Source organism: Canis aureus, chromosome 16 (genome assembly GCF_053574225.1).
Source record: "Canis aureus isolate CA01 chromosome 16, VMU_Caureus_v.1.0, whole genome shotgun sequence".
NCBI classification, from domain to species: Eukaryota; Metazoa; Chordata; class Mammalia; order Carnivora; family Canidae; genus Canis; species Canis aureus.
In genome coordinates, this window is record NC_135626.1 from 42444101 (window position 1) to 42471804 (window position 27704).

At 41.5% G+C, this 27704-nt stretch overlaps 1 long non-coding RNA gene and 1 other non-coding gene across 2 annotated transcripts; one reads left to right on the forward strand and one right to left on the reverse strand.

The window, feature by feature from the left end:
* Positions 1 to 313: 313 nt before the first annotated feature.
* Positions 314 to 443, forward strand: LOC144287326 (small nucleolar RNA SNORA33). Its single transcript, XR_013355163.1, has one exon. It is a non-coding gene; the product is annotated as a small nucleolar RNA SNORA33 (small nucleolar RNA).
* Positions 444 to 13870: 13427 nt separating this feature from the next.
* Positions 13871 to 27667, reverse strand: LOC144286712 (uncharacterized). Its single transcript, XR_013354641.1, has 3 exons — positions 27293 to 27667; positions 19380 to 19520; positions 13871 to 13977 (listed from the first exon to the last, which is right to left on the reverse strand). It is a non-coding gene; the product is annotated as an uncharacterized LOC144286712 (long non-coding RNA).
* Positions 27668 to 27704: the final 37 nt, after the last annotated feature.

Sequence of the window (27704 nt, forward strand, 5' to 3'; positions counted from 1 at the left end):
TCTGGGATGCTGTGTGGAAGAGGATAGAAGAGGCCAAGAGCGGAAGCAGCAGCGAACTGCAGTCACCTTGGAAGGCTGGCGGTGGCTTGGATGGGGATGGAAGTGTGTCTTGAGGTGAGGTACTGAGAATGAAGTGGATATGAGGAGGGTAAGGAGGGTTTTTGCAAAGTTCACTCTGAGGTCTGAAGATGTAATTCTAGAGGTAGGGAAGTCTGGAGGAGGCGTAGATTTGGGACAGCAGGGAGTGGGCCAGGAGTTTACAGGACTGTGGGCACAGGGAAGGTGGGAATATGATTTGAAAATATTCAACTCTAAGCCAGCCAATGAATCTGCTTACCTGAATGTGTTTCTGTGGAAATTTAAAAATCGCTGGCAATAGTAATGCCATGCCACAAACCTTAAAGACATTGAAGTCCTTAAGGTCCCTGAAAATGGCTATAAGAAATTTTAATGTTGGGAAACATTTCCCTAAGACATGAGCAAACTTTGTAAAACTTCACCATAACCAGTGCTAACAACTTGGTATAATTTCTAAATGTTTAAAAAATGGAAAAAAATTGAAAATATTCAATCCTTTTATAAAACAGAAATAAGTTGGTAGTTTGTTGGGACACCTGAGTGGCTCAGGGTTGAGTGTCTGCCGTCTGCTCAGGGCATGATCCTGGTCTAGGGATTGAGTCCCACCGCCGGCTCCCTGTGAGGAGCCTGCTTCTCCCTCTGCGTATGTTTCTGCCTCTCTCTCTGTGTCTCTCATGAATAAATAAATAATCTTAAAAAAAACCTGAAGAATGATTTTTAGATTTTTTTAAAACTTTATTTATGATAGTCACAGAGAGAGAGAGAGAGAGAGAGGCAGAGACACAGGCAGAGGGAGAAGCAGGCTCCATGCACCGGGAGCCCGATGTGGGATCCGATCCCGAGTCTCCAGGATGGCGCCCTGGGCCAAAGGCAGGCGCTAAACCGCTGCGCCACCCAGGGATCCCTAATTTTTAGATTTTTTTAAAAAAAAATTTATTTATTCACGAGAGACACACAGAGAGAGGCAGAGACACAGGCAGAGGGAGAAGCAGGCTCCATGCAGGGTGTCTGACATGGGACTCAATCCCAAGTCTCCAGGGTCACACCCTGGGCTGCAGGCAGCGCTAAACCGCCGTGCCACTGGGGTTGCCCTGAAGAATGATTTTTTTTTTAAAGATTTTATTTATTTATTCATAGTGACACACAGAGAGAGAGGCAGAGACACAGGCAGAGGGAGAAGCAGGCTCCATGCAGGGAGCCCGACGTGGGACTCGATCCCGGGTCTCCAGGATCACGCCCAAGAATGATTTTTTTTTTTTTTTAAAGTTGGTAGTTTATAAAATACAAGTAAAACATTTAAAGATTTTTTTTTTTTTTTTTAAGATTTCATTTATTTGGGGGAGAGAAAGCACACGGGTGAAAGAGCACGAGCAGGGGGAGGGGCAGAGGAAGAAGCATATTCTCTGCTGAGCAGGGAGCCCAACACCAGGCTTGATCCCAGGACCTGGGTACCCCGGGATCATGACCTGATCTGAAGGCAGACACTCAACCAACTGAGCCACCCAGGCGCCCCTAAGATGTTTTAATTATAGGTGACGAGCTAGTAAGCAAAATGTTAGATATAGAGGTCATAGAATGTGTTAAATAGCAAGTAGAGCATGTGTGGATAGGACTAAGGGATACCTAATATTCACAAGGCACCTGCATACTAAGTAGTCATGGCATGCCAAATGTATAAAAGGTATTAAATATTTATGATATCCTAAACATGCATAAGACACTCAAGGTGCTAAATATACCAAAGGCACTAATATTCAGCATAGACTAAATGTACCTGGGGACTCAACGACCATGATGTTTTAATATGATACTTTGGTGACATCTTTGTCATGCCGTATGACCTTTGGCGACACACCAATGTTCCCTGTGTACTCTGCCCAAGATACACAAATATACTCATGGCTGCTCAGGAGGCTAATTAGTGAGTTACAGCTACGGCCCTGAGTACTTGTTCACGTGCCTGTCGTCGGCCCAGTGCACCTTGCCATCTGTGGGTACCCTTGCTTGAACGGCAACTCTGGTCCTTTGTAATTTGAGCGGAGAAAGCTGATGCAGCAGGGAGAAATACAGAATACATTTACATTGTAAACCCCCGATTAGGTAGTGTGCTCCTTCCACCCTGTTGTACCCTACTCTGAGTTGATAAAGAAGACCCCTCCCTCTCCCCTTGCTTCTTGCTATGGGTTTTTTTTTTTTTTAATTTTTTTCTTAAATTTAGGATAGTCAGAGAGAGAGAGAGAGAGAGAGAGGGGCAGAGACACAGGCAGAGGGAGAAGCAGGCTCCATGCACCGGGAGCCCGACGTGGGATTCCATCCCAGGTCTCCAGGATCGCGCCCTGGGCCAAAGGCAGGTGCCAAACCGCTGCGCCACCCAAAACCCTTGCTATGGGTTTTAATTTGACTTCATAAACCATGTGATTTGAACATTAAGCAAGATTCTTTCTATACTGCGACCTTAGGGATAGCTCACCTGATCGTGAACATGGAGGCTAACATCACAGTATGGTAACAGTGGATTTCCCACCCAATAGAAGTCATGAGCATTTCTTTCTTTTCTTTTCTTTCTTTCTTCTTTCTTTTTCTTCTTTCTTCCTTCCTTCCTTCCTTCCTTCCTTCCTTCCTTCCTTCCTTCCTTCCTTCCTTCCTTTCTTCTTTCTTTCTTTCTTTCTTTCTTTCTTTCTTTCTTCTTTCTTTCTTTCTTTTTTTTTTTTTTTTTTTTTCAGAAAGAGAGCATGTTTAATGTGGTGGTTTGGAAAGTTTATGTGGCAGCTGAATGTGGCATGGACTGAAACAGGGAGACTGAAGGTAGAACAAAGGCAAGTCCTGGCTAGGAGCCTGGGACCCCAATTCAGCATGGGGGGCACTAGGAATAAAAGGGTGGGGTGGGTTTGAAGAAACATTAAAGAGGAAATATCAGCAGAATTTATGGCATACTGGCTCGAAGGAAGACCTTGTGGGTGGAGTCAAAGAACTTAAAAAATTTCGAATGTGGAGAGTGAAGAGAGTGTTGTTAGATCTACTGAATTGAATGTGGAGAACCAGAGGAGAGAAGTGGCTTGGGGAGGAAAAGCATTAGATTTTAGACCAGTTAGTTGCAGGTGCTCAGGGGGCCTAGTTAGTTCTGGCAATGGCCTTGGCATTAACTGATCCTTCTCTCTATTCCCTATATCCACATAGTCACCAAGTCCTATTGCTCTATCTCCTAAAAATATCTCCAATCTGTCTCTTGCTTTCTCTTCATGCTTACCTTACTGCCATGTCTCCAGTTCAGGTTCTTGTCCTTTTTTTTTTTTTTTTTTTTTTTTTTTAAGATTTCATCTCTTTATTCATGAGAGACACAGAGAGGCAGAAGCATAGCAGAGGGAGAAGCAGGCTCCCTGCAGGGAGTCCCATGCAGAACTTGATCCCAGGACCCCAGGATCACAACCTGAACCAAAGGCAGATGCTCAACCACTGAGCCCCCCAGGTGCTCCAAGTTCTTGTCCTTCTACCTCAGGTTTTTCCAATAAACTCTAGCTGGTGCCCTCTCACAGTCATCTGCTTCTGCAAAGCAAGGAGGGTCATGGTGGGGGGGGGGTGTTAAATAATTGTTCTAAATGTACAGCATGGCTTATTATGCCTTTGCTTTTCTTGCTGCCGTTGTGGATGGCTGGGGAGAAGAACCATCCTGGATCCTCACCACCACTTGTGAGTGCTTATCTCTCTCCCCATTTTATACGTGAGGGATATTGAGAATCAAAGAAGTAACTCACTTATGGTCACTCTTCATAAATGGGTGAATCAAAATTCAAACCCAGAGCTCTGGCCACAAAATCCACATGAAGGAACTGAAGTCAGCAATATGAGGTTCTGTGTTCCCCCACACCATGCACTGAATCCAGGAGTGTTGGGAGGACTGAGGAGCTTTGTTGCACTCAAGATAACTGGCCTGAAACTCTCTGATGATTTGCTATTGTGGAGGGGACACAGGCCATGAGCAATGTGCAGTGTCCGGTAGTCGCAGCCCAGTAAGAACACCACAAGACCCTGGGGAATGACAATGAAGGCAGGGTATCTGGTTAATAGTTATCTCACATTATTGTCAGTTTGGGACTTAGACATGGGAATGTAAGATGAGGTTGTGGGAGGGAAAGAGTCACCCCAGAAATGGAGTGGTATCAAGGCTTCAGGGTAGAAGGGGTCAGAGTTAGGGTCAGGCACAGAAGGCAGCTGAGTTGTGGGGACAAAAAAAAATCATATCCTGAGTAGAGAGTTAAGGATGGAAGGAGCCAGCAAGAATGAGCCATGGGTTAAACAATCAAAGAGGTCAAATCCAGGGGGTTCTAGGGCAGAAAGAAAAAAGCAGGTAGCAGAGTATGGGTAGATCAACCAAGTATAGTCTGAGGAATCAAGTGTCAGGGAGTAGTAGTTCAGGCTGGGAAACTGGACAGTAACAGGTAAGGCACCACCAGGCAGAGAGTTGTACCTCAACAGTCAAGAGGTCACTCCAAAAGAAAAGAGCAGCAAGAATGCAGCTAAAACCATTCTAAGTCAAGAGGGGCAAGGGGTCTCGATTTCCCAATTAGGAACAGACCCATTTTAGGGTGTGAGTTTCTTATAACTTGACAATGATTTTTCCATTATCATCCTATCTTTTGCCTGGCCAGGGATGTTTTTGAGGCTGCCCGGAAATAACCATGAACATATCCTTAGTACTTATCCCTATGCTTGTCTGAGCCCAAGGATCTGCTAGTCATTCCTCTGGGAATGAAATCAGCCTGCATATCTTCCAGGGTGAGAGGATGGGGAAGAGACATTTGGAGCTACCCAGGCTGGTGGCTCACTGCAGATAACCAGTTCCACCCCCTTGTGATCAAAAGCTTGAGATCTGAGAAACACCTCCATGCAAGCAAGACAAATGGAAGTTTTAAAGAGGGATGATGAGGATTTTGTGGGAGCCAGTTCTTCCCTAACTTGCCAATCAGGCCTCAGCCACTCTGCATTCCCTGAGAACAGAATTAAAATAGGTGCAATGTGACCTATTTGATAATGGTTCCAAAGCATTCTTCAATTAGTTTATTTTCATTTATTTTTTTATCATGTTGCTAGAGTGCAACAACCAAAAGCTAATGTTGAACCCCAGCTAGGCCATTAGTTGAGTGGCCTCAGGCAAATTACCTCGCCTCTCTGGCCCTCATTCTGCTTATTTGGAAAATGAGGAAATTCAAATTCATGATTCCTAAGCTTCCTTCCAGCATGAAGGGCTTTTAGCTCATCATTATTCCCAGTGCTCCACACATACACTCACCCCCTAGAGCACACTCAAACTCAGCATGGAGAACTGGGTCCTGCTATTATTAAATGAATGACTGTATCACCTAGGAATCCAGGCTGAGAAAGGGTCATTTGATAAAAATAGTTATTTTTATTTTTAAAATATTTTATTTATTTATGCATGAAAGACATATATAGAGAGAGGCAGAGACACAGGCAGAGGGAGAAGCAGGCTCCACACAGGGAGCCCGACATGGGACTCGATCACGCCCCGGGCTGCAGGCGGCGCTAAACCGCTGCACCACCCGGGCTGCCCAATAAAAATAGTTATTGATGGTAGTTCTTCTCTAACATCCTTTTGAAGAAGTCTTTTTTTTTTTTTTTATGATAGTCACAGAGAGAGAGAGAGAGAGAGGCAGAGACACAGGCAGAGGGAGAAGCAGGCTCCATGCACCGGGAGCCCGACGTGGGATTCGATCCTGGATCTCCAGGATCGCGCCCTGGGCCAAAGGCAGGTGCCAAACCGATGCACCACCCAGGGATCCCTCTTTTGAAGAAGTCTTACAGCAATTTTAAAAATTGTCAGTCCACTTGACCTAAGTTGTTCATTATCATCACTTATTATCTCTCTAAAGTCTTTATTAAGCATCTAAATGATGATAACGGCTTAGTAGTTTCTAGCAAATTAGAACCATGATGTCACAAAGCCATATAAGCAGGTAGCAAAGATGCTATCATTAAATAAGCCCCAACTTTTTAAAAACTAGATGAGGGATCCCTGGGTGGCGCAGCGGTTTGGCACCTGCCTTTGGCCCAGGACGCGATCCTGGAGACCCGGGATCGAATCCCACGTCGGGCTCCCGGTGCATGGAGCCTGCTTCTCCCTCTGCCTGTGTCTCTGCCTCTCTCTCTCTCTCTCTCTCTCTCTCACTGCGTGCCTATCATAAATAAATTAAAAAAAATAAAAACTAGATGAAGAAAGTTACTAGAAACAAGTGTTTTGTCCAGTCAGAAAGGTTGTAGGAGCTGCTAAGTGGCCTGGCTACAGCTCAAATGCACACCTTCCATTTCCATATGTGCGGCCTCTGTCTTGCAAGAACACAGATCCAGGACTACACCATCCCAGAAGTGGCTGGCTTTCTGGAGCCGTGAGAGGCAGATTGGGCTGGTGTGCCCAACTGATTAGAATCTGCTGAAATCTCCCTACCCCGCCATGCCATACTTTTTAAAAGCCCACCTAGTCTTTGTCCCATATACTTTCCATTCTAATTTAAAATGTGAGTCTCCACTGAGGTAAAGCCAATCCATATGTTTCTTTTACTCTTTTAAGATTTTATTATTCATGAGAGACAGAGAGAGAGAGAGAGAGAGAGAGAGAGAGAGAGAGGCAGAGATACAGGCAGAGGGAGAGCAGGCTCCTACAGGGAGCCCGATGTGGGACTTGATCCCAGGACTCCAGGATCATGCCCTGGGCTGAAGGCAGGTGCTAAACTGCTAAGCCACCCAGGGATCCCCAATCTGTATGTTTCTGATTTCACAAAGTACTCTCTGATATCCCTGAGCTTCACACATTTTCTAGAAGAAAAGAGAGAGACCTCACATGTGAGAAGACTGGGAAGAGATGGAGCTTCCAGGCACCCACTGGGATTCTCCCCTTTAGGAAAATGACATCTCTCATCCTTATGGTGGTTGCTGTGCCTGGCTTCAACCCCACATACCAGCTCCAGCTCTAGCCAAGGTGACAGTTATAATACCTGGACTAGTCAGCATGGGACCCCATCCAGAATACAGAATATAAAAAAGGAAGGAATGAATTTGATCCTTGATAGGTTGGCCAGGACATGATGTAAGGTTGTGAGACAAGCAATGACTCTTTGACCTGAGTATTGATTTAAAAAAAAAATTTTTTTTTTATTCATGAGAGACCGAGAGAAGGCAGAGACACAGGCACAGGGAGAAGCAGGCTCCTCACAGGGAGCCTATGTGGAACTCGATCCCGGGACCCCAGGATCACGTCCGGAGCCAAAGGCAGGTGCTCAACTGCTGAACCACCCAGGTGTCCCTCTTCCTAAGTATTTAATCTTATACCTCAGCAGAAGGGCTTAGATATTCCCTCAAGGCAAACCTGACTATAACAATAAAAGTAAAAACATGAACTGGGATAACATGATGGGTAGCCTTTGATGGAGAGACTAAATGGGGACAATGAAGCATGGTAGAAGGTGCTGTGTAGAACCCAAATCTGGGTTCAAAGCTTGGATCTGACATTAAGCCCAGAGACTTTGGGCAAATTACTTAACCTCAGTAAATGTCACCAGAAAACCTCCACCCCAGAAGATGGTCCTAAAAATTTTCAATGAGGCGATGTGTATGACAGGACAATTAATAGGCCCTTAATAAATGGCAGGTCATAGTGTATTATCTGAAAGTAAAATGCTGTATGTTGAATTCTCTCTTAATTCCCATTTAAATCACACTCCAGGCAGTCTCTGACACCCCACTGAGTCCAATATGGAAGTTTTGATAACAATCAGTCAACAATAATTTAATGAGCCTGTGATTGTAAAGCCAGTGCCAGATGTTATGAGGATGGACTGGAGAAAAAAAAGTAGCAGGTTTACAAAGTTGTTGAGGAGACATAACACAAGTTGCAGATGCTTGAGAAACATCACAAAGCAATTCAGCAGATTAAAAGAATCCAAGATGAGTTTTGGGCTACTGGGGATGCAGAAGTAAGCATGGGGGATACAGGGGTAAGACGGAGAATAATCTTAATCAGGAAAGGCTTCTCTAGAATTCTGAACTTGGACTTGAATTTTAAGCTTCCTTAATGCATGGTAGACCTGAAGTCTGGGATTTTATAATAAAAGTACAGGTTTTTGTGTTAAGATTTTGTGTGCAATGGCACCAGGGTGGCTCAGTCTGTTAAGCATCTGACTCTTGATTTTAGCTCAGGTCATGATCTCAGGTTTGTGAGACTAAGTCCCACATCAGTCTCACACTCATCATGGAGTCTGCTTCAGATTCTCTCTCTCTCTTCCTCCACAACTCTGGCTCATTTTCTCTCTCTCAAATAAATAAATCTTAAAAAAATTATCTCTCTCCCTCTGTCCTTTCCCCCTACTCTCTCAAATAAATAAATCTTCAAATATTTTGGAAATAAAAATATTTTAATTTTTTTTATAAAAATATTTTTAAAGGAGTAATCCTACCAGATATTAAAAAATATCTTGAAGCTACAGAAATTAAAACAATATGTTATCAGCACAGGAATAGATCAAGGGGACATCAAGGGGACACAATGGAGTCCAAAAGTAGACTCAAGTGTATTTGGGAAATTAGTATACACTAAATTAGACAGTTAAAATCAATGGGGGCAAGATGGCTTTTTCAATAAAGGTGGTTAGGACAGGTGGCTAGCTATTTGGGAAAAAAATAAAGTTAGACCTATACCTCACAGTTTACACCAAAATGAATTCCAGATGGATTAAAGAATTAAGTGTAGAATTAATTAAAGAATTAAGTTTAGAATTAAATGTAGAAGGATAAGAGTTCTAGAAAGAAAATATGGTAGTACTTTGTATAATCCTGGGGTGATGAGGGATTTTTGTTTTTTTAGGTTTGACATGAATGAAGCCCTGGAACCAAAAAGGAAAAGATTGATAAATTTGACTACACACATAAAACACAAACAGAAGCAACTTCTATATATTCTGTATGGTAAAAATTACCTTAAACAAAGTTGTAAGACAAATAAATTGGAAAAATACTGGCAACTCTTATGATAGATAAAGGATTTCTCCATATTGGAGAAAGAACATTTACAAGTTAGTAAGAAAAAGTCAATTACTTCTATTGAACATGAGCATAAGAATGGATGATTTATAAAAGAAAAGCTTAACAGTCAATAGACATATGAGAATATGTTTAACTCAATTAGCAATTAAAGAAATATAAGTAAAACCAACAAGGAGATTGTATTTATTGCTTACCAAATTGATGAAGAAAAATATATATAGAATACCCAGATAATAGATCCTCTCAGCACCTTTAGTAAAGGTGTAAAATAGTATAACTTTTCTGGAAGGCATTTTGTCTCCCGTATCAAAATATTAAATGAACTTACTCTTCATAAGATAAGTAAACAAAAATAATAGGTAAAAATTAGGGGAAAATCCTTAAATGTTAATCAATAGAAGATAGGTCTATACTACTGAAATATTATACAGTTAGTAAAAATTACATACTTTGAGAGCACCTGGGTGGCTCTGGTTTCAGCTCAGGTCATGAACTCAGGGTTGTGAGATTGAGCCCTGGGTCTCCTCTGTACTGGTATGGAGTCTGCTTAAGATTCTATCTCTGCCCCTCCCCTCCTCTAAAAAAAAAGCATACTTTGATAATGCATCATAATATATTGTTGGTTGGAAGTGTTGCAGAATCATATTACACTGCAGTATGACCTCATTTTTTAAAATTTATTTTTTATTGGTGTTCAATTTGCCAACATATAGAAAAACACCCAGTGCTCATCCCATCAAGTGCCCCCCTCAGTGCCCATCACCCTGTCACCCCCACCCCCCACCCCCTTTCTACCATCCCTTGTTTGTTTCCCAGAGTTAGGAGTCTCTCATGTTCTGTCTCCCTTTCTGATATTTCCCACTCATTTTTTCTCCTTTCCCCTTTATTCCCTTTCACTATTTTTTATATTCCCCAAATGAATGAGACCATATAATGTTTGTCCTTCTCTGACTGACTTACTTCACTCAGCATAATACCCTCCAGTTCCAACCACGTCAAAGCAAATGGTGGGTATTTGTCGTTTCTAATGGCTGAGTAATATTCCATTGTATACATACACCACATCTTCTTTATCCATTCATCTTTCGATGGACACCGAGGCTCCTTCCACAGTTTGGCTATTGTGGACATTGCTGCTAGAAACATCGGGGTGCAGGTGTGCCGGCGTTTCACTGCATCTGTATCTTTGGGGTAAATCCCCAGCAGTGCAATTGCTGGGTCCTAGGGCAGATCTATTTTTTAACTCTTTGAGGAACCTCCACACAGTTTTCCAGAGTGGCTGCACCAGTTCACATTCCCACCAACAGTGTAAGTGTATGACCTCATTTTTGTAAAAAAAAATTAAAAATCATATTGCTTATTTTTGTTTGTATCAAAAGTTAGTAAGTCTGGAGGTCATATACCAAACTATTAATAGTAGATACTCTTAGAAGAGGGTGGAGAAAATAGGAGGAAGAAACTTACATTTTACTTTGTACATTGTGTAGTGGTTTAAAATGCTTTAAAGTGGGGCTAGGTGGCTAGGTGGCTCAGTGGTTGAGTGTCTGCCTTTGGCTCAGGTTGTGATCCCAGGGTCCTAAGATCAAGTCCCACATCGGGTTTCCCACAGGGAGCTTGCTTCTCCCTCTGCCTATGTTTCTGCCTCTCTCTTTCTGTGTCTCATGAATAAATAAATAAAATCTTTAGGAAAAAAAAATGCTTTAAAGAAAGCATATATTACTTTTACAATCAAGACAAATTGGAGGGGCAGCCCAGGTGGCTCAGCGGTTTAGCGCCGCCTTCAGCCCAGGGCGAGATCCTGGGGACCCGGGATCCAGTCCCACGTCAGGCTCCGTGCATGGAGCCTGCTTCTCCCTCTGCCTCTGTCTCTTTCTCTCTCTCTCTCTGAGTCTCTCATGAATAAATAAATAAAATCTTTAAAAAAAAAAAAAAGACAAATTGGAGGATTAATTATAAATTATAGAATATTTGCATAAGGGAATACTTCAAAGGAATACATATCATATACTAATATGTATGTATTAGTATTAGTATATGTGATATATATTAGTATATATTATATATTAGTATATATACACATCTATGTAAAAAAATCTCCTTCTAAGTTTATGGATAGAGAGATTTCCATAAAATATTGTCTGGTGGGGGATCCCTGGGTGGCTCAGCAGATCCTGGAGTCCCAGGATCGAGTTCCACATCAGGCTCCCGGCATGAAGCCTGCTTCTCCCTCCTCCTGTGTCTCTGCCTCTCTCTCTCTGTGTCTATAATAAATAAATAAATAAATAAATAAATAAATAAATAAATAAATAAATCTTTAAATCTTTTTTTTTTAATTTTTTAAATTTATTTATGATAGTCACACACACACAGAGAGAGAGAGAGAGGCAGAGACACAGGCAGAGGGAGAAGCAGGCTCCATGCACTGGAAGACCGACGTGGGATTCGATCCCGGGTCCCCAGGATCACGCCCCGGGCCAAAGGCAGGCACCAAACCACCGCGCCACCCAAGGATCCCAAATCTTTAAAAAATCTATTGTCTGGTGAAGATGGCAGGTACACATCACAACGTATCCCCCATCTCTTTTATAATGTTTCCTTAAAAAAACAACATAATAACCAGAAGCCCCAAAAGGGGGGAAATTTTTACAACTACCCTAAACGTAATAAAAGACAGACACACAAAGATGTACATGAGTGTGATAGTGCATGAACTCATCTATATAACTATAATTTCACAACTGTGAGGACAGAAATTAAAACTAAAAATCTTTGAGCAGCATTTAGTATTTACCAAGACCATAATAATATGGTAATAATTATAATAATGCCCAGTGTTTCTGTTTGTGATGTGGAGAGGAAAATTAGTATGACATGTGCTTTCCATTATGCTCATGCATGTGTATATACATATACATGGAAGGAGAGAGACTAAAGTCTTTGAGAGCATGGTGGGATCTCTAGAGACTTTTTCTTTTTTCTTTAACCTATTCTATATTGTTTAACCTCTCCACAAGCAGTATTATCTTTGCAAACTGAAAAAAAATATTTAAGAAGTGAAAATTAACATAAAATGTATGTATTTTTTTAACTTGAGTTTTTTTAGTAACTGTTCCCAGCATGAGGAATTCCTGAAAATGTTTTCTAATAGCACACTGGTCAAAGATTATGTCAAAGTCATGACCCAAGCAACACCCCTTCCCTCAACATTTGACATTTTCCTAAAGCCAAAAAGAAAGCCCAGACAACAAAAAATAAATACTCAAGATGGGGGGTGTATGAGGCTGGGAATGCTGGGTAAACAAACAGTACAACTCTCCAGGCATGGTTTGATCTTCATATCCAGTGACGTGACCTGCAAACCACATCACCACAATCTCTGTAACTCCTTTTGAAGATCATGTAGCATCTCTGACTAGTACAAAATACAGTTCCGGGAGACGCCTGGGTGGCTCAGTGGTTGAATGTCTATCTTCAGCTCAGGGAATGATCCCAGGCTCGTCATAGGGAGCCTGCTTCTCCCTCTGCCTATGTCTCTGCCTCTCTCTGTGTCTCTCAGGAATAAATAAATAAAATCTTAAAAAAAAAAAAGAATATAGTTTCCCATCAGGGCTAATCAGATAGAAACCTCCTTTCGCCTCAATTAGAGAAGTGCAAAAACCATACACAGGTCCAGACAAAACCAGACCCAGAAGTCCCCACCAACTATTCTTTATTTGGGGATTTTATCTGTACAACACCAAAACAACTCCATAATTGGTAGAATTTACTCAACTGACAAAATTAAGTTAGTTAAGTATGTCAATAAAATATCAACACAACCCATTAAAAAGTGGAAAGTTTCAGGGACAATGAAGGAGAATGAAAACCATTGGGGAGGAGAAGAGAGAATGTTCAACTTTAAAAAAAAGTGGAAAATTTCGATACCAGTGTCTTGGTCTATGCTACATAATACCAAATAACAACTTTGATTTACAGTTTGAGAGACTGTTATTTTTCTTCTTCTAGTAAATCTAATTAGGTTTCCAACAGAAATTTTAAAAATATTTTATTTATTTGACAGAAAGAGAGCATAAGCAGGGGAGGGGCAGAGGGAGAAGCAGATGTCCTGTCAAGCAGGGAGCCCAACCTGGGGCTTGATCTCAGGACCCTGGGATCATGACCTGAGCCAAAGGCAGATGCTTAACCAACTGAGCCACCCAGGTGCCCCTTTAATTAGGTTTTCTAGATCAAACAGTTGCTATTTATATTACATGCACATTCATTTAGTGGGGACAAAAAAAACCTATAGTTTATAGGAAAATATGTTGTTGCAGAGTCATACTCATGGTTTAGTGTTTTTAAATGGCTCTTGTGAGCATTGGTCACCATTGAGCCGTACTGCATTAGAAAGTATGATCTCCACACTCTGGTTTCTCTTCAGATTGCACAAAGTTTTCTTTCTTTCTTTCTTTCTTTCTTTTTCTTTCTTTCTTTCTTTCTCTTTCTTTCTTTCTTTCTTTCTTTCTTTCTTTCTTTCTTTCTTTCTTTCTTTCTTCCTTCCTTCCTTCCTTCCTTCCTTCCTTTTCTTTCTTTCTTTCTTTCTTTCTTTCTTTCTTTCTTTCTTTCTTTCTTTCTTTTCTTTCTTTTTCTTTCTTTCTTTCTTTCTTTCTTTCTTTCTTTCTTTCTTTCTTTCTTCTTTCTTCTTTTCTTTCTTTCTTTCTTTCTCTCTCTCTCTCTCTCTTTCTCTTTCTTTCTTTCTTTCTTTCTTTCTTTTCTTTTCTTTCAAGATTTTATTTATTTATTCATGAGAGACAGAGAGAGAGGCAGAGACATAGGCAGAGGGAGGAGCAGGTATGATCTCCAGCAAATCTAAAAACAAAAACAAAAAAACAGGTGGGAGACTCCACTGTTAACCATATTGTCTGCACATATAAACCTTTGGTCTATTCTCAATCCCTATTCCACCCAAATCCACTCAGCCTCAAAGTTATGCCACCTCTCATGCACTCTCTCTCAAATAAATAAATCAAAAAATTTATCCACGGGCAGCCCCGTGGGTGGCTCAGTGGTTTAGTGTCGCCTGCAGCCGGGGGTGTGATCCTGGAGACTCGGGATCAAGTCCCACATCAGGCTCCCTGCATGGAGCCTGCTTCTCCCTCTGCCTGTGTCTCTGCCTCTCTGTCTCTCATGAATAAATAAATAAAATCTTTAAAAAAAATTTATCCACAACACAGTTATGAAATAGGTTTCTGGTTATGTAGTTACCATGACTGCTGCTAGTAGAGAATAGCCCCTGATCTATCCCTCTTAACTGAAAGGTTGTAGGAAGCCAGGCTTCTCTGTGTTTAAGATGTAGAAGGCAGAAGAAATTATTGTGCTAGGCAGGAGGCTGAGAAGTCTGTTCTTTTATTTCTAGCCAGCAATCTTGGGATTCAATCTATGGGTTAAAAATTTTTATTGCCTTTACTACCAGATGAACAAGTTCCATCAAGATATTTCCTAGCTTTTCATATTTATACCAGAAGAAGTAAATCACATAACGGTTTGTTTTCAATATGATGATAATACTAGGTGAAATATACACTTGTTTTCTAGAAGTATAGACAAATTCGCGTTGCTCTGTCTATGCTCTCTCATCTTACACTTCGAAAAGAAAAATAGCTGGCTGACATTATGAGGACACATTGTGGTTGAAGAGGAGTGACATTCATGGAAAGTTCTAGTCCTTTCAGCCAAATGACCACTGGAAAATGTCCTTTTGAAATCAGGTAGACATTTGCTGAGAAAGTTGTTCTGCAAGAGAAGTAATCACTATCAATGTTAATTTCATTGTCATGGAAAGCATGGGGAGGCTGGCAGTCAAGATTCTGGTCCTTGTGGTGCCCTTAACAGCTACACAATTGTGAACAAGACAAATCCCCTCTCCATGTCTTGGGGTAAGAGGGGAATAATATACTTTCTTTGCAAAGACAGGGGATGGCCCAGATAGTCTCAAACTTCCCTGCCAAAAGCTTTGGGAATCCCTGATCTCAGCTGAGTTTAGCATTTAATGTGACACAGAATGGTCAAGCTGTTCTTGGCGTGGCTCACAGAGACCAAAAATAACAACAACCAAACTCACCATCACCTACACCTTTCGCTGAATTCACCATTCAGTATTCACCTCCAAGCTTTTGGCCAAAAGGCATAGGTAAAGCAGTAGTTCTCAAAATATAATCTTGAGACCAGAGACATCACCGCCATCCCTGGACTTGTTTCAAAAAATGCAAGTTATAGGGCTACATCCCAGATCTATTTAATTGGAGGCTCAGGAGTGGGGCCATTTTGTTTTTTCGCACATCCTCTTGGAATTTCCAAAGTAGGCTGAAGTGTGAGAACCATTGGCATAGTTGAAACTCTTCAACTGATGGCTGAAGCCAGTCAGGTGGCTTATTACCCAAAAAGAATACACACACACACACACACACACACACACACACACACATATATATAAAGCATTATTGTATATTATATTTTCCTTCCCACTAAAGAAAGTGGGGCAAACCCAGGATTTGCTTCTAAATTTATGAGGAAATACCTTACTACTAACTTGTCATGGAGTCTGATCTACATGATGCCAAAACATCCAGGTAAAATATGAAATTTTCTGCAAATAAAATATTTGCCATCTAAGCTTTAAAATTTTGGTTTTGGGGTGCCTACTTGGCTCAGTTGGTTGAGCATCTGACTATTCATTTCAGCTCGGGTCATGATCTCAGGTCATGAGATCAAGCACTGAGTTGGGCTCCTAGTTCAGCAGGGACTCTGCTTCAGATTCTCTTTCTCTCTGCCACACCCCCCCACTTGAGTGCATGCCCTCTCTTGCTCTAATAATAAATAAATAAATAAATAAATAAATAAATAAATAAATAAATAAATAAAATTTTGGTCTCAAAAAACTTAAATGCTATCCCTTTTAAAAAATAGCACTAATGTGGCTGCCCCACATTTTACTGATTATTTCCAAAAGACATCAGCACTGTCCTGGGTTGTAGCAAGTTATCTCGGTGGTCAGTGATTATGATGATAATATGAGAAGAGGACGCCTTACTACAGACTGGGAGCTGCAAACAAAGTGATTGTGATCCTAGGAATGGCCCTTTAACTAAGAGGCAATTCTTGCGGGAACTATCAGTTTTAGAGCCAGCTCTGGCACCACCAGCTTCCATCTGCACTTCTCGGAGCCTCACACTTATCTGGACATTTGAGGATTGGGCCAAATGATCCCCATTGGTACTTCTAGATAAAGAAATTCTTCAATTCGACAGTTCTACTAACTTGAGTCTTTCCACATTTAAAAAAATATTATTTATTTATTCATGAGAGACACAGAGAGAGAGGCAGAGACATAGGCAGAGGGAGAAGCAGGTTCCATGCAGGGAGCCTGATGTGGGACTCCATCCTGGCACTCCGGGATCATGCCCTGAGCCAAAGGCAGACGCTTAACCACTGAGCCACCCAGGCATCCTGAGTTTTTCCATATTTTAAATCAGAAAAAATCAGAATTGGAAGGAACTTTACAGGTTGACCTGTCAGACCCTTTATTTCACAGAGAAAAGTGAAGCCCAGGAAGGTAAAGGCCAGAAATCTGGAAATCATTTGGAGAAGAACTGGAATAAAACACTATGTCACTTGATCCCCCAGCATATTTCCCAAGAGAAATCCCTGATAGATTTCCCTCTGAGTGCCCAATATTTAAGATGAGTGCGACAGGAAAGCCAGGTTTGTTTAGGGTTTACCTATGCGAAAGGGTTCCTGCCTCTTCCCACTCCCAGCCTAGGGTCTAAATTCAATTCAACCATGGAGTCTAAAGACAACTGTCCAGAGGAGAGAGTTCTTAAATGAAAAAAGATGCAAGACCTCTCCTTTTTTTATTTTTTTAATTTTATTTATTTATTTGAGACACACAGAGAGAGAGATAGAGAGAGGCAGAGACACAGGGAGAGGGAGAAGCAGGCTCCATGCAGGGAGCCTGACGTGGGATCCCGGGTCTCCAGGATCACACCCTGGGCTGCATGTGGCGCTAAACCACTGCGCTACCGGGGCTGCCCAAGACCTCTCCTTAACTTTGACAATGATGTGTGGTTGAAATGGGGAACAACACCTCTTAGTGAGGCCCCTTTTAGTCTCTAATATTCACATCATTACAATGTTCAGGGAGTTTGCAACAAATTAGTTTATATTAGAAAGTTAAATAGTCCTAGGTATAATCAGTACAGCAAGGAAAGAAGGAATGAAGGGCCTGTGGGTGTGGGGTGAAGAGGGGATAGAGAGGGAGGGAGGGAGGGAGAGGGAGAGAGAGACAGAGAGAGAGAGAGAGAGAGAGAGAACTCCAGACTGGTGCCAATCTACTAAGGAATGATGTTATTATGGGTGGAAGGAGCAGGCTAAAGAGGGAAAGCCAGGAAGAGCACTGTTGCCAAGAACTGCTATCAATTAACATTCTGGAGACCACAGCCATATTTCTCTTCTTTGGGGATCCTATAAAATGAGACCATAAAGATTCACTGAGCCAACAAGACTTTGGTTGCAGATTGGTGCGGGTGGTAGGGAAGAAGGATCAAGAGGCTCCCAAAGGGATCCAGACCTCTGCTTCACTAGAGTGGAAAAAATAATCATAACGATTTCCACCATATATCTGGCAGAACAAGAAAGTGTTGTAGAAGCTAACTAAACAGGCTGAGACTAGGCATAAGCTGCACAGAGTGAGAGTTTTAATTCAAGAGGTGTTGCTGAGTTATGAAAGAAAGGGACCAATCCTAAATCAGAGCTTACTTCTCAATTTGATGGAACTATTAATCCTGGTTCTGTTGTTCTTAAGAAGGATGGCCCCAGGGGCGCCTGAATGGCTCAGTGGGTTAAGTGTCCAACTCCTGGTTTCGGCTCAGGTCATGATCTCTTGTGGAAAGTTGGGCTCTGCACTCAGTGCGGAATCTGCTTGAAATTCTCTCTCCCTCTCCTTCTGCCACCCCTCCCCCCGCTCGTTCTCTCAAATAAATAATAAAATATTTAAATAAATAAATATGCACTTATACATTTATTTATGTATTTATTCATTTGAGAGAGAGAGCCCACGAGTGGGGAGGGGGCAGGCTGCAGGGGCAGAGGGAGAGGGACAAGCAGGCTCCCAGAGGAGCAAGGAGCCCCATGTAGGGATGGATCCCAGGACCCTGAGATCATGACCTCAGCCAAAGGCAGATGCTCAACTGACTGAGTCACCTAGGCACCCCAATAAATAAAATCTTAAAAAAAAAAAAAAGAAGAATGGAGTGCCTTTTGAGTGTCTGCCTTCAGCTCAGATTATGATCTCAAGGTCCTGGTATCACTCAGCAGGGAGTCTGCTTCTCCCTCTCCCTCTTTGCCCCCACATCATTCTCTGTCTCAAGTAAATAGATAAAAGCTTAACTAAAAAATAAATATAAATAAATAGGGGTGCCTGGATGGCTCAGTTGGTTGAGCCTCTGACTGTTGGTTTTGGCTCAGGTCATGATCTCAGGATCCTGGGATCAAACCCTGCATCAGGCTCCCTGCTCCTCGGGAGCCTGCTTCTCCTCTGCCCCTCCCCCAGCCCATGCTCTCTCTCTCCAATAAATGAATAAAAATTCTTTAAAAAAATAAATAAAGGGACGTCTGGGTGGCTCAGTGGTTTAGCACTTGCCTTCAGCCTAGGGCATGATCCTGGAGTCCCTGGATCGAGTCCCGTGTCGGGCTTCCTATATGGAGCCTGCTTCTCCCTCTGCCTGTGTCTCTGCCTCTCTCTCTCTCTCTCTCTCTCATGAATAAATAAATAAAATCTTGAAAGAAAGAAAGAAAGAAAGAAAGAAAGTAAGAAAGAAAGAAAGGGAAAGAAAGAAAGAAGAAAGAAAGAAAGAAAGAAAGAAAGAAAGAAAGAAAGAAAGAAAGAAAGAAAGAAAGAAAAGATAAGATAAGATGCCTGGGTGGCTCAGCAGTTGAGAGTCTGTCTGCCTTTGGCTCAGGGCGTGGGGCTCCCCATCCAGGGATGGAGTCCCACATCAGGCTCCCTGTGAGGAGTCTGCTTCTCCCTGTCTGTCTCTCTGCCTCTCTCTCTGTGTCTCTCATGAATAAATAATTAATTAAATATTTTAATGAATGAATAAAAGAAAGAAGGCGCCATGTTTGGAAAAAGAAGCTATTGAACATTTATCTATTCCTTTTTGCTGGGTTCAGAGTTCCTTATGCAGTTCTGGAAGGCAAGAACATTTTGGGCCTACCTCTTTCATAGCCTAAATAATGCATAGATCAAATCTTTCAATTCCAGGGGGTGCCTAGGTGGCTCAGTCTGTTCAGCATGTGACTCTTGATAACAGCTCAAGTCTTGATCTCAGGGTCATGAATTCAAGCCCTGCGTTGAGCTAAGAAAAAAAGAAAAAGAAGATTTCTGTGCCAAATCTTGCAACTCCAAAATACCACTGAGATTTGAGTAGTAGGGGTCAAGGAATTGGGCCTAATAGCAAAGCAGAGGTTGGGAACAAAGAGTAGGGGCAAATTAAAAGCAGAGTCCTCTCCCAGAGAGTATGTGGAAGCTGATAGTCTAGAACAAGGCTTAGCCAATATTTTCTGTAAAGTGCCAGATAGTAAATACTTCAGACTTAAAAGCCATAGTGTTCTTGCCATAGCTAGTTTTTTGCTACTATAGAGGAACAACAACCATAGATAAATAAAAATAAATGAGTGTGCCCATGTCCTGATAAAACTTTATTTATGGATAATGAAACTTAAATTTTATATAATTTTCACGTATCATGGAATATCATTTTTTGTAAAATTTATTTTCAGCCATTTAAAAAAATTTTAATTTATTTATTCATAAAGACAGAGAGACAGACAGGCAGAGGGAGAAGCAGGCTCCATGCAGGGAGCCCGACACGGAACTCGAACCCAGGTCCCCAGGATCACACCCCTGGCTGCAGGCGGCGCTAAACCGCTGCGCCACTGTGGCCGCCCCCATTTAAAAATTTAAAACCATTCTTAACTCATGGGTTATATATATATATAAACAGGCAGTAGGCCAGATGTAGCCCAGGAGCTACAGTTTTCAGACTCATAGTCTAGAATGATGCTGTCTTAACAGAAATATAATGACAGCTATGAATGTAACTCAAAATCTTTTAGTAACCCTATGTCAAAACTAAAAAGAAACAGGTGAAATTAATTTTAATAATGTATTTTCTTTAACCCAATATATCCAAAATATTTTAATTTCAGTGCTGTCAACATAAAAATTACCAATGAAGTATTTTACCTTTTCTTTTTTCACACTAAGTTTTAAAAATCTGGGGTGTAGGGGATCCCTGGGTGGTTCAGCGGTTTAGCGCCTGCCTTTGGCCCAGGGCACGATCCTGGAGTCTTGGGATTGAGTCCCGCATGGGGCTCCTGGCATGGAGCCTACTTCTCCCTCCTCCTGTGTCTCTGCCTCTCTATCATAAATAAATAAATCTTTAAAAAAAAATCTGGGGTGTATTTTACACTTATAGGGCATCTTGATTCATTCTAGCCGTATTCCAAGAGTTCCATACCTACATATGTCTGAAGGCTATCATGTTGAAGAGTCGAGGTCTAGAACAGTGTTTTCAAATTTTAGCTTACATCATAATCACTTACGAGGCTGTTAAAATGTAGTTTTTTTTTTATTCAATAGGTTTGGGCAAGGCCCCCAAACTCCATTCCTTTTTTTTTTTTAATTAGAAAAAAAGATTTTATTTATTTGAGACAGAGAAAGCAAGCAAGAGAGAGAGCAGAGGTGGGGGAGAGGGAGAGGGAGAGGTTGAAGCAAACTCCCTGCTGAGCAGGGAGCCTAATGCAGGGCTCCATCCCAGGACCCTGGGATTATGACCTGAGCCAAAGGCAGATGCTTAACTCACTGAGCCACATAGGCATCCCCCAAACTTCATTTCTAACAAGTTCCTAGGTGGTGTTGATGTTGTTGATCTGGGGACCACACTTTGAGAACAGCTTATCTAGAAACTGAGCAGTAAGAAAAAGTAGAGAAGGAATTAGGAACCAAGAATATGTACAAGCAAGAGGTAAAAAAAACCCTTAAAACAGTGAGATACCATTACACATCTATTAGAATGGACAAAATTAAAAACACTGACAACACTAAATACTGTTGAGGAGATGGAGCAACAGGAACTCCCATTCATTACTGGTGGGAATGCAAAATAGCACAGCCACTTTGGAAGACAGTTTGGCTATTTCTTATAAAACTAAACATACTTTTACTGTATAATCCAGCAACCATGCTCCTTGATATTTTTTATACAGTTGTACACAAAAAACTGTACACGAGTGTTTACAGTAGCTTTATTCATAATTGCCAGAACTTAGAAGTGACCAAGATGTCTTCAGTAGATGAATGTATAAACTATGTATGGTACATCCAGACATGGAATATTATTCAGTGCTAAAAAGAAACGAGCTATCAAGTCATGAAAAGACATGGAGTAACCTAAATACATATAACTAAGTGAAAGAAGCTAATCTGAAAAGGCTACCTATTGAATGATTTCAACAATATGACATTGTGGAAAAGGCAAAATATGGAGACAGTAAAAACACCAGTGGTCACCAGGGATTAGGGGAGAGGGAAGGATGAATGAGTGGGAGCACAGAGTATTTTTAGGGCAGTGAAACCTTTCTGTATGGCACTATCATAGTAGATACACATCATTATACATTTGTCAAAGCCCACTGTAAAGAGTGAACCCTCCTGTCACCATGGATTTTGACTGATAATGTGTCAATGTAGGTTTATTAATTGTAACAAATGTACCACTCTGGTGCAGGATACTGATAATAGGGAAAGTTGTACATGTGTGGGGGCAGGGAGTATATGGGAACTCTCTGTACTTTCCATTTAATTTTGTTATGAATCTAAAACTGATCTAAAAAATAAAGTCAATTAAAAAAAAGAAGAAGAAGAGCAAGCACCATATCATCTGGCCAGACAAGCAGTAGGGCTCCAGATCAGAGGTAAGGACCTGGAAAGAGAGGTAGAGCCTTACAACTAGGTAAGGCTTCCATACTCTGCTCTCCAAGCGTTAATGAAGTAGCTTCTCCAGGTTTTAACTTCATAGGTGCCCTGAGGATAGATATAGCCTATAAGAACCCTGCATGATTAGGGGCCAGCTCAGAACCTAAGCAGACTTTTGCAATATAACAGCTTCCTCCAGGCTCTGACAATCTGATAAAGATACAGAGTCCCATTATTTAATACAACGATTATAAAACAACCTAACTTTCAGAGTGAACCTATAGGTAGGTCCTCTCACAATATCTTAAGACTGCTCAAATAGAAAGAAAGGTAGATAAAATAATATAGAAATTTGGGCTGGTTAAAGATTTCAACAATTAAGTGAGCTGTGAATTTTCAGGAAGATCCTATAAATACAGAATTTATTTCCCACCTTATGGGTATATAATCATACTATTGGAAATCATACGTTTCATGAATGTTCTTTCAATTTAATTATCCTTGGGAAGGAGTCTTACTTTTATTTTTATTTTTTTATTTTTAAAGATTCTATTTATCTATTCATAGACACAGAGAGAGAGAGAGAGAGAGAGAGGCAGAGACACAGGCAGAGGGAGAGGGAGAAGCAGGCTCCATGCAGGGAGCCCGTCGCGGGACTCGATCCCTGGCTTCCAGGATCACACCCCAGGCTGCAGGCGGCGCCAAACCGCTGCGCCACCGGGGCTGCCCAGGAATCTTACTTTTAGTGGTACATCATAATACACAAAGCTTTGATAGAACTTTAAAAATGGACCCTGTCATAACTTCTTGTGCTCTGTGGCCTAAATTAAAACTCTGGCTCTTAATTTTTTTTTCAGAAGCTCTTTTCTGGTTCATTGTGTCAGAAGACTTCATTATATAGTCTGGGGACCCCTCAAATTCAGGAGAAATTTAAAATCCTAAAGGAAATTTACAAAGACATCTCTAAAATATGTCTTTTTCTGGTGGCACTCTTCTAAGAAACTTTTCTAACATCTGGTTCCAATCAAATAATGAGAAATAGAAACTCAGTTTTGGAGGGCAGTGAAACAGTTATTCAGAACTTTTCATTTTACAGTGAAAGCCCTAGTTCAATGTCAATGCATAAGTTTAAATATCAAATATACACTCTATTCTAATCAAGAAATAAAGTCATACATAGAAAAAGATCAATATATTAAAAGATGAGGAAGAATGTTATCTTTGAAGATATGGAAGAGCTTGCCATAGGAAATGCATATTAATATTATATTTTGTAAATATTAATCAACTCAAGAATTTCCCCACACCCCAAGCAGAAACATTTCTTCAGCAAAGGTAAATGCATGATTTTTTCAGGGTCTCATCTCAAGATAAGTGGAACCCTACAAGTTTCCTGGAACACAGATTAAGAGAGAATGACCTGGAAATCCATCAAACAGAAAAGTTAAAGCAGAAGCTAGCTTACTTCCTACCAAAAAAAAAAAAAAAAAGGCTGCAAATATAATGTTAGACAGTCAGAAAAACACTACTTTGAGTACTGAAAAAAAAGGGAGTAGTTTCAAACAGCTCTAATAAAGAGCTGTTTGTAAGGCTTCTGCCAACCCTTTTAAAAGAAAAAGGTAAGTGATTCAGCCAGGAAAATAGAGTTTTGGGAGGAATAGAAGAAAAATTGCAATTCAGGACAAGTAAACAATGGCCAACCACAGGCAAATCCTGGGAACAAAATGGGAGAGGTCCTTCTACAGAGGTAAGGAAGAAATTTGGAGGGATGTTATTTTTTTAAAGATTTTATTTATTTATTTATTTGAGAGAAAGAGCATGAGCAGGGGTAGGGGCAGAAGGAAAGGGAGAAGCAGACTCCCCACTGAGCACAGAGCCAGATGCAGAGCTCCACCCCAGGATCCCAGATCATGACCTGAGCCAAAGTCATACAGTTAACTGACTGAGCCACCCAGGCACCCAGTTGGGAGGTATGTTTTGAACAAAAGTTCATTGGAGGAAAATGAGAGTTCAAAGCGGTGGCAGCCTCTCACTGGCTGTAGATGAGGGCAGCTTGCTGTTACCGGGCTGAGAAGAAATCTTCCTTCTTGCTGAACTAGGCAAGCCAGGAGTGTAGTACAGGTGCGAAAGAAAGCCTCCCCTTCATGTTTTTCCAACTGTAATTTTGAGTTAAGTTTCCTTAATACATTTCCACTCTTCCAACAACCTTTTAGAGGTTGAGAAACCGTATATGGAAGTCCAGTTAATTCCAGAAGGTATAATTAAGATAATTTAAGACCTCAAGTCAGAGAAGCCCATAAAGAATTGCATGGTTTGAATCAAGGTAGGTTTGCAGCCCATTCAAGTTATTGGACCACTAGTCCATTAGGAAACTAGAAAAGCAATTCATTTAACACAGATGAGCGTATACAATAATCCTGCAGTGATTTAATGATATACTGACTTGGGATTATATGACTGCTTTGTTTGTTTTTTTTTAAGATTTTGTTTATTTATTTGACAGAGAGAGAGAGAAAGTGGGCAGAGGGAGAAGCAGGCTCCCTACTGAGCAGGGAGCCTGATGGGGGTTCGATCCCAGGACCCTAAGATCATGACCCATGCTGAAGGCAGATGCTTTTTTTTTTTTTTTTTGAAGGCAGATGCTTAACCTACTGTGCCACCCAGGTGTCTCTACAGGATTGCTTTCTTTAAATTTTATTTATTTATTTATTCATGATAGACAGAGAGAGAGAGAGAGAGAGAGAGAGAGGCAGAGACACAGGCAGAGGGAGAAGCAGGCTCCATGCCGGGAGCTGGACTCGAGACTCGATCCTGGGACTCCAGGATCATGCCCTGGGCCAAAGGCAGGTGCTGAACCGCCGAGCCACCCAGGGATCCCCTACAGGATTGCTGTCTATGAATAATTAATTCAGAGTTCTCTCTGGCATGGAGATTGTTCCTGATGGGATGACTGGTGGCTTAGCAGTTGAGCATCTGCCCTCGGCTCTTGGGATCCAGGATCGACTCCTGCATCAGGATTCCTGTGGGAAGCCTGCTTCTCCCTCTGCCTATGTCTCTGCCTCTCTCTCTCTGTGTCTCTCACGAATAAAAAAAATAAATTTTCAAAAAGAGAGATTGTTCCTGATACACTTTGAACTTTTAAAAATATGTATTTTTTTTTGAAGTTGAAGTTTTAGTTGGGAGAAAAATAATATCCTATTATTCTATCACACAAAACATTTCTAGGGGGCAGGCTGACTTTTTTTTTCAATGAAACTGAATATTTTTGATACAAAACAAAATTTTTAAGTATGTGTAAAAGTATAAAAAGGAATTCACTAATGTAACTGAAGAGTACCACATTGTACATTGTTTTCCAGAGTTGCAAAACAAAAATAAAAACAACAAAAAATAACCTTATATATTTTGGAGAAGTGTTCACTTTGCACTAATTTTTTTTTTTTACTCTGCACTAATTTTTAAGGATGGAATAGGTTTATTATTATTATTTTTTTAAGATTTTATTTATTGACACAGCGAGAGAGGCAGAGACACAGGCAGAGGGAGAAGCCGACTCCATGCAGGAAGCCCGAAGTGGGACTCGATCCCCGGTCTCCAGGATCACACCCCAGGCTGCATGCGGCGCCAAACCTCTGCGCCACCGGGGCTGCCCCAGGATGGAATAGGTTTAAATTGTTTCTAGTTATATAAAAGAATGTTCTTAAATATTTTTTTAATCCAATCATAAATTCAGATTCACTGAATGAATCTTTGAATCTTTGAATATGAAAGTGAATCTTTGAATCTGAAAATGAATCTTTGAATATCCCCAAAATAGCAAGGAAAAAAAAGGAGTTTGTTACTTGAGGGCACCATTCTGAGATGGGCCAAAGTTACTGAAATGTGATCAATCTTCTGACATCAAACTCTTTTATAGTTGCTCCTATATAGGAATAGGCAATAAATGGAGAAAGAAGGTCACCACTTCCCAAAAAAACTTTAAATTCAGACGAAGGCAGAGAATACATAAAACAATTACATATTTCTAAATCTAATTTATTATTTTTAAAAAGATTTTAGGGATCCCTGGGTGGCGCAGCGGTTTGGCGCCTGCCTTTGGCCCAGGGCGCGATCCTGGAGACCCGGGATCGAATCCCACATCGGGCTCCCGGTGCATGGAGCCTGCTTCTCCCTCTGCCTGTGTCTCTGCCTCTCTCTCTCTCTCTCTCTGTGAGACTATCATAAATAAATAAAAATTAAAAAAAAAAAGATTTTATTTCCTTGACAGAGATGGAGAGACAAAGGGAAAGAGACAGCGAGCACAAGCAGGGGGAGCGGCAGAGGGACAGAAAAAGCAGGCTCCCCTCTGAGCAGGAAGCCTGATGTGGGGCTCAGTCTCAGGACCCTCAACCGACTGAGCCACCCAGGCATCTCATCCTTCTCATTTTTTTTTTTTTAATATTTATTTTAGAGAGAGAAGCGGAAGAGGGAGAATCTCCAGCAGACGACTTGTGTAGCCGCACGGCCCAATGTGGGGCTTGATATCACTACCTGAGTTCATGACCTGAGCGGAAACCAACACTCTGACAACCAACCGAGTAGGCTACCCAGGCGCCCCATAACCCCTTCTCATTTTAATCTGAGGTTTGTGTATATCTTTGGGTAAGATTGTGCACCCCCCGCCCCCCACAACATACACATTCAAAATGAGATCTTTCGAAAAAGAAAGAAAAGAGCCGAACAGAAGAGATCCAAAATAACTATCGGGACAATATGGGCCAATAAAATTTGTGCCCCTATACTATCTCCATTTGCTTCCCCCCCCCCCCATTTGCTTTTGAATTAAGGAACATCTTCCACTTTATTGAGCTCTTCTCAAGCTTTGATTTTTAAATATAAACAACTTAAAGGCGTTTGCAGCATTTATGATTCTCATCTTCAATATTTCAATGCCCACAACATTTAGCAATGCTCCAACCACTATCATCTCTCCAAATGGCCCTGCCCACGTAAATGGCTTGTCTGGTGCAGGTCAGCGTGCACCTTGTTCAAGGGTTGCATTAACACCAAAACGCCTTCATCCCCATGGTGGCCTGGAGTCTAAAACAGAGGGCGTCTCTCCCTCGGAAGGACACGTTCCAACAAATCTCAACTCCACAACGGGATCCTCACCTTCCGTAAATGGGTACGTCTATTATTCTCTTGGCGTCTCCAAAGGATTCTGGGAGTTATGGGAGGGACCAAGGGGCAAAAAGGAAATGCACAGGTGACAAAAAGGTGCGCAGTGATAGGTTTAGTATAATCAGCCAGTTGCTGAGCGACTTCTCAAATCTTCCGATCACTTCTCCCATCCGGTAGGCCCGCGCTCCTTCCCCACCTTCCATGCCCCGCCCCTCTGCTGCCCTATTAGCCAGTCACCGGGCTGCTGCTTGCCAGTCAGGGCCAATCCCGAACAGGCTTACTTTGAGCGGGAAAGGCTCAGAAGCTAAGGAAGAGCGAGGTCCGCTAACGGCCTCTTCTTGGCCTTGTCTCTAGGGGGTAACAGGCCCGGGGGCGGTTGCCTATTGGCTGGTCAGCGGGCCAA